This window comes from Aythya marila (assembly GCF_965140915.1).
Source record: "Aythya marila genome assembly, chromosome: 7".
NCBI lineage: Eukaryota > Metazoa > Chordata > Aves > Anseriformes > Anatidae > Aythya > Aythya marila.
The window spans coordinates 27865228-27872181 of record NC_139048.1 but is presented as its reverse complement, the minus strand read 5'-3'; positions in this window follow the sequence as shown (position 1 = coordinate 27872181).

Sequence of the window (6954 nt, the reverse complement as noted above, 5' to 3'; positions counted from 1 at the left end):
GTGTGCAGCTTGTCCAGACTCCAGGTCCTTACCTGCCAGCACACTTGTCCCCCTGCCCCGAGCAACCCACACAACTGATCTGAGGTGAGCACAGGCCTTTACCATATCCCAGAAGCGTCAACAATTTTCCTTTTTTTTATTGTCCTACTGATCGATTAGCTCTCGGGGAATTTGCATGCTTGTATACTGCAGAGTGGAAGTCAGCTGCTTTCAGAGTCTAAGTGAAACAGATGGATTTTTTCTTTACCATGACACAACAAATGACACAATTCTTTGTGTCATTTTCAGTGCCTGTCCATTAAAAGTGAGCAACTTGTTCATACTTCTCAAATTTTAACCTACATTTTGAGTAGCAATAACTATGATAACTGTTGAATATATATATATTAATTTAAAGTTACTTTACTCCATTCTTTTTCATGCATTTGTTTCTTCTTTCTATTCTTTCTTTTTCTTCTTTAATTTTCTTCACTCATTCTTCACTGCAGAACAACTAGTGCTTTTCCACAGACCTACCCATCTCCCTGACTAACAAGCATGATAATTTCTATTTTGATGCGTAACTTTCTTCATTGTCATAACCCTGCGAAAAAGGGAACTGAGACACACGGAATGGTGGCTTTCCTCAGCTCAGGTTCTGCACTGTGCTGACCTGGCTCATGGATGGTTGAGACATCAGGCAGAGAGAATTTGCTCTAGATGTGGCCAGTGCTTCTTTAAAGATCTCTTGAATACACAGTGGAGGTGCGTTTACAATCAGGGGTCTTGGCTGAAGCCAGTGGTACAGTGATTTTTTTGCAGTTTTCCTGCAAAAAATCTGAAGCAATCAGAGCTTCAAGACGGTTATGAAACCATTTTGCTGTGTTTTGTGATCTCTGTTATTCAACGTACAGCTATTTTTGGTGGACGTAATTGCCTTGATGGATATGCTCTTGGATTTTGAAGTAGCATTCAGGAGGGCAAGATATTTGTTTGGGTATTCAGATGTTTGGCTTAAATAGAGTAAAATTGCATTGCACCACATAAATCCATCGTTATGTTTGTCTTTCACTCACCTACATGTCTTGATGAAAAAGAAGGTGACAGCCCTGCTTCCTAGTGTGGCAAATGACTGATTTAAGCCCGTGTTTTTAATAGTGATCCATTGTGCATTCTTGCAAAAAATTAGTGCTAGATCTTGCGAATGTGCTGTAAATCTTTTTAGTGTGATGGTTTTGAAAATAGATGGCTCATTATAATGGTTGTCAACATAAAGCTGCACAGCTCTTCCAGACTAGGGATAAAGGACACGGGTGTTGTTTGAACTGCCTTCATGAGGGCTGTCAGGTGCTTTCGGTTGCTTGCCACTGTACCTCACCCTCTCTGCCAAGCAAATGTGATATGCTGCTGGTACTTTGTGTGCTGTGTATTCAAGTCTGTGGTATATTGTTGCTCATGACAAAATTATTTTCTCCAGTAAAGTAGGTTCCTACCTGAACACCTTTGCATTTAGCAGGCCTTTATTAGAGTGAGTATTGTGAACATGTTTTTCTGCTTTTCTTTAAGTGCCTTAAATATTCTCCACAACTAACCTTGTTCACTTCATCAGTGATGAATCAGTGCAAATCAGTCACAGGCAAGCTTTCCAGCAGTGGTTCAGCATCTGACTCAGGTGCAATTGGTATAAATAGGAATCTTATGCATCGAACCCTCAATAGCCATTTTGATGTTGAGTTAAGCTGCCTTTCTAATAGTTCACTGGGACAGTATGGGGTGATGTATGGCTGCTAAGTTTAGTTAGCGATAAACAGTTCTCTTCAAGCAAAGAGGAGGTGAAAATGGGGAATAATGTAATAAGTTCAGTAGAATTAAACAAAGCTGTATTCACTTCCTTTCCCTCTTTCTTATGTAAGACACGACCTCACATCATGTATTCCAGTAAAGTCAGTGAAAGCATGCAAAAGATACGAAGTTTATCAAAGGCATTTATTAGCTCCTTAAATTATGAAGTTGTTTAACGATCCCTTTCTATTTTATGCACTGTTTCAATAGCTACTTGCTGTTTCAAAATCCAGGGAAAGGTCTTTCATTCAATTCGATGTTATCTTACAGCCTCACATTTTGAATTCCCAGCAATCTCCTCTCTCCATCAATAAAACATCCATGTCATTATACCTTCTCATTTAAGAATAATTCACTAGTTACTAATCTCTTTGCAAGGAACACACAGAAACAGATCTGATGTATTCTTGCCAGATGTCCCTATGGATTTCATAAGACTCTATGGATTTGGTAGGAGCATATTAATCTTTGTAAAATATGCATTGGTACAAGCACAACAAAAAAGGTGCAGTGCAAAGATAACACAGCACTCATGCACTCTGAATTTTCTCCAAGCAATCAATGCAGATTACTGACATACTTTTTTATATTCACAGCAAGAACTTCACTAAATTGACATATTATTATTCCTTTGCCTTCCTAATCCTTTCTTCTGATTCAGGTTTACCCAAATCATCTTTGACTTCTTATATTGAAAAACACCTTTTAAATAAATATATCATTTCAGCATAAGCAGGCTCGGAGTATCACCACATGGGGCTCCAGTTCAGCATCACAGAGATGTGGGTAACCTTGGTTCTCACTGGAAATACTCCTCAGCAAGTGAAGGAAACCAGAAAGGATGCTGTCTGGAGACCTTCTAGTTGAACTGCTGCACATTTGTTTTGATCTGGAAGCAGTGACTGGGAATACATCCCAGACTGTAAATAGGCACTTGGTGCTGGCCACAGGAGGCATGATGAAGGGGATGAGCCCACAGAGCAGTTTGCTTACAGGTGTTAGCCCTTTGCCTGCAGCAATGTACCAACCTTTTTCCCAAACACAGTCCCACAAACATGCCCCAGAATCTAATTTTCTTGGCAGCACTGTTCGGACAAAGAAGCGGTGATGAAAGCCTGGGGATGGCCAAGGAAGCTTGGGGCGGAGGCAGGAGACAGTGGCCATGCTTGTGGCAGCACCAGGGCTGGTGGGGAAAGCCAGCATGGTGCTGAGACAAAATCCATTCAAGAACATACAGCTCCCTTACGTAAAGGGTGCAATGTTCCCTGGGTGGTGCAATGTTCCCTGGGTTTTTCGCACCATGCCATGGCCTGGTCTCTGCACCATGCTTGGGACCAGGCTGTGGCTGGAGCCTGCACGCTGCTGCACTTCAGGCATTAGAAGGATAAAAGTCGGTGAAGAGTTGCGAAGCATCACCTTTCTTTCCTGCGGTTTGTGTTGTCTCTCTAGAGATGGGTAACTTAATTCATAGCAAATTGAATACATATTTGATAAACATACATGTATGTATTCACTTAGGCTAGAAAATTAACAATGTTACAAAAACGTTAATCACGTCCTATCTTTATGAATCTTTGCTGGATACAACAATCATGATCCTTACCAAATATATGTAATTGTTGCCTTGATCTGTTGGCCATCTTTCAAAATGCATTTTAGGCACCAAGAAATGATATATTTTGTTTTCAGTTAGTGTGCAAATTTTAGGGTCATATGCATATTCACAATATAATGAAATACGCTATCGCTGCATGCCGAATAGTGGCAAACTTCAGGGCTTTGAAGGAGGAAGCAGTCCTACACAGTATAGGATATACCTAACACCATTTTTTAAGCTTGCCCTGCAGATCTCAGGCCTTCCCGCAGCATGCAGAATAATAACTCTTTCAGGAATTATAGCTCAAAGATCACTGCCCAGTTCTCAGAAGAAATTTGGCTTTCAAGAAGGGCTTTAGTTGTATTGAGAGGATTTGCACACCAGCTCTCCTTCTGCATACTGTTGCTCTTGTAAAGGAAAAACAACGATCTGTCTGGATCATTCCTCAATGAGTTTATGCAGGTATGTAAGTGGATTTCTAGGCCATGTATGGCAAAACCACCTCATTTTTTCTGTCACTGTGGTCTTGTATATCTTGCCTGTCTTATCAGTCTTCTACCAGCGTGTCTCTGTAGGGATGTCCCAAGGGAACATGCTTGGGGGGGGGGGGGGGGGGTTGGACCTGATGATCTCTTGAGGTCCCTTCCAACCCCTACAATTCTGTGATTCTCTCCCAGATTAAGCCTGAATTCTGCATAGCTTTCCTTGACTTCTCTATAAGACCTTTTTACAATGAGAGGGATTCATCATATCTGAATTCTTCCACATAAGAAAAAAAAAAAAAAAGAGGAATCTGCATATCATCTAGTCTAAACTAGGCTTCCTCTACTGTTACCAAAGGCAATGGGCAGCTCCCAGCATCACCAGTCTCAGGGCAGGACAAGATGTGCTCTGGAGACAGATCTTCCTCTTCACTAACTGTTGAGAGGGCCCAAGGGCTGGTTCAGATTGGTGCCTACCTTTCAGGAGGTTATTTTAAGGAGAAGCCCAATCATTTGTACCAAACCATAAGAGATTTGGGGCTTTCCACTTCTTTTGAAGCCTGAGGTTAACTTCAGTCATTGCCAGCTTCTGTCTTCTTTAGGCTTCTTTCTTCTCCTGGAGGTTCCTGCAGAAACCTGACCAAATATGCATTCTTTACAATGGATGTATCAAGGCCTTTTGTGTTATCTAAGTGCACTTTTTAGTGCATGTTAGGGATGATCAATAGAATTATTTGTAAACCACGCTTGTTTCCTACTACATTTCCCTAAAATAAATGTTATAAAAAAAAAAAAAAAAGATTGCCTGATTGTTTTACTTTCTGTTATCCAGTCCTTTGAGCTCAGTCTAATAAGCAATTTCTTCAAGTTGAGTTCTCTTTTATAATAGAGTGGAACAAGACAAGTAAAAACTACATTATATTATCTCACAAAACTGCATTAATCATGATGAGGACATAGCCTTTACAGGATCATTTGTGCTCTTGTTGTCATCTCTAATGTGAGAACATTGCTGAATTGTTTTTTGGTTTTTGAAAACTTGGAGATTTCAAAATGTGCCATTTCAGAATGATAGTTCCAGGCCCTTGTATTCAGCTTTTGGTTGCTTTACTCCTGATTTTTTAATCCATCTTTTTATGGGAAAAGACAATTCCTGAACTGAATCTTTAGTAGGTTGAATCTCTCCATGAAGGGGAAACCTTGATTGGGAAATTACTTTTCAGACAGGAGAAAAAAAAAAAGAACCATAGAGGTGTCTTACAGGTAATCTATCAAGTCGGAGCAAGAGAGAATGGGAACAAATTGTTTTGCTTATATGCCTCCAGCAGAATGAAATAACCTGCCAAACACTTTACATAAGGCATTAAAGCAAACATAAATGTTGATTTTAATACTTTAATGGATGTGTTTACTTAATAGTGTAGAATTGCCTGGAATTGTTGATATTAAAATACAGGCTCTGAGGAGTAAACCACCAAGAAGACCAGAAGAGGCACTTCGTATCTTTTCCCCTATATATTGGTAAAAAAGCTTAATGTCCATTATTACAGATGATTAAACTGTCCCTGGAGGACAGGGTCCTTCCAAAGACCTTGCACGTACCTTCACTCTTGTGCGAATTTCTTAGGGAAAGCCCTAACTAAAATTTCATCTCATCGTGTATTTTCTGCAGTCTGACGCACTACTACTACCTTCTGCTGTTGTCCTTGGAGCATCAGCCTTCCCCATGTTTCTTCTGGTCTGAGTGCGACTGTAGGGACAATTGCCCAAGCAAAGATCCTTGAAAATAAAATGAGTTTTTTTCTGAAGACAGATCTGCACAGATTTAATAGTACTCTATCTGTGATTGGTGTCAGGCTGAGAAAGTCAATGCTTAGAGGAAGCTCCTGATCATTGTAGGCTTTCCTCATCTTCTGAGCTTTCTTTCTCACTCTTGTTTTGGTAAGGATAGGTCAGCACAATTAGGCCGGTTATATATCTTCAAGGGTTTAAACAAATGAAGGATGGGTCATAACAGAAATCAGAAAGACCAAAGTGCGGTATTTTTCCTTCTGAGCTGGTACCTCCCCCTGTGGGTCAGTGGGACAGTTGTGGGAGTGAGGCACTACCTGGGGCATGCTCTCATTTTCTGCTGTTATCATCCAAAGACTCCCACTCTTATTTCATACAGCTGTAGTAGGTAGTTAAATGATTGTATTTGAAAAAAAAAAAAAAGTATATAATGAAGTATTTAGTTCAAGAATGATCAGAGTACTGTAATTACATGAGAAATTCTCCTGTTACGATCCCACCAAATGCGTATATATAAATACCTTGCATCACTGAGTAGACTGAGTGGAGCTTATTGCTCTGAGAGGAATAATGTGACGAAAATAGAATACTCCAGGGCAGAAGCTTTTATTTTCCCTTTCCTCCTACCTTTTTTCCCTTCTGTTTTCTTCTTCCTTTTTTTTTTTTTTTTTGTTTTCTCTTCTATTTTTCTTGGTCCTTGTGTGTAAGACTCAACTTACAGCTTCCAAGAAGTTTACCAGAACTGCCGCAAGGGCATGTACTTGGCCTGTGAAATCTCAAGACTGTAGGCAGGTAAATCAGAGTAGGAAAGCTGGTGTTTATCAGACTGGAAAGAGGGCAGAAGGTTGCTGTGTAAAACATATTATGCTCCATCTGCATTCAGAAGCCAGATAAAAAGTGCAGGAAGTTTAATTCTTTTTGCATGCCTGAGGAAGCAAAATAAAACAGGCACTGTTTCCTAAGCAGAGGTGACTCTGCAGGGCTTAGACTAATGCTATTAAGATCCAAATCAGAAAAGGTTGTTGCAGTCAGCAACATTACTGCATGACCCTCTCTGTCATGCAGCTAAGGATACGAAGTCCAAAGTTAGATGATTTTGTTAAACTTCAGGAACCTTACTGGATTTTAGGGAATGCATGTACAAACTAAAGAATAGGGACCAGGAACATAAACCTAAAAAAATTTACTTATTTTAGATACATATGTCAAATACAATTATGGTATGTCCAGCCATCAAAACAGACTAATGTGGAATGATACGTG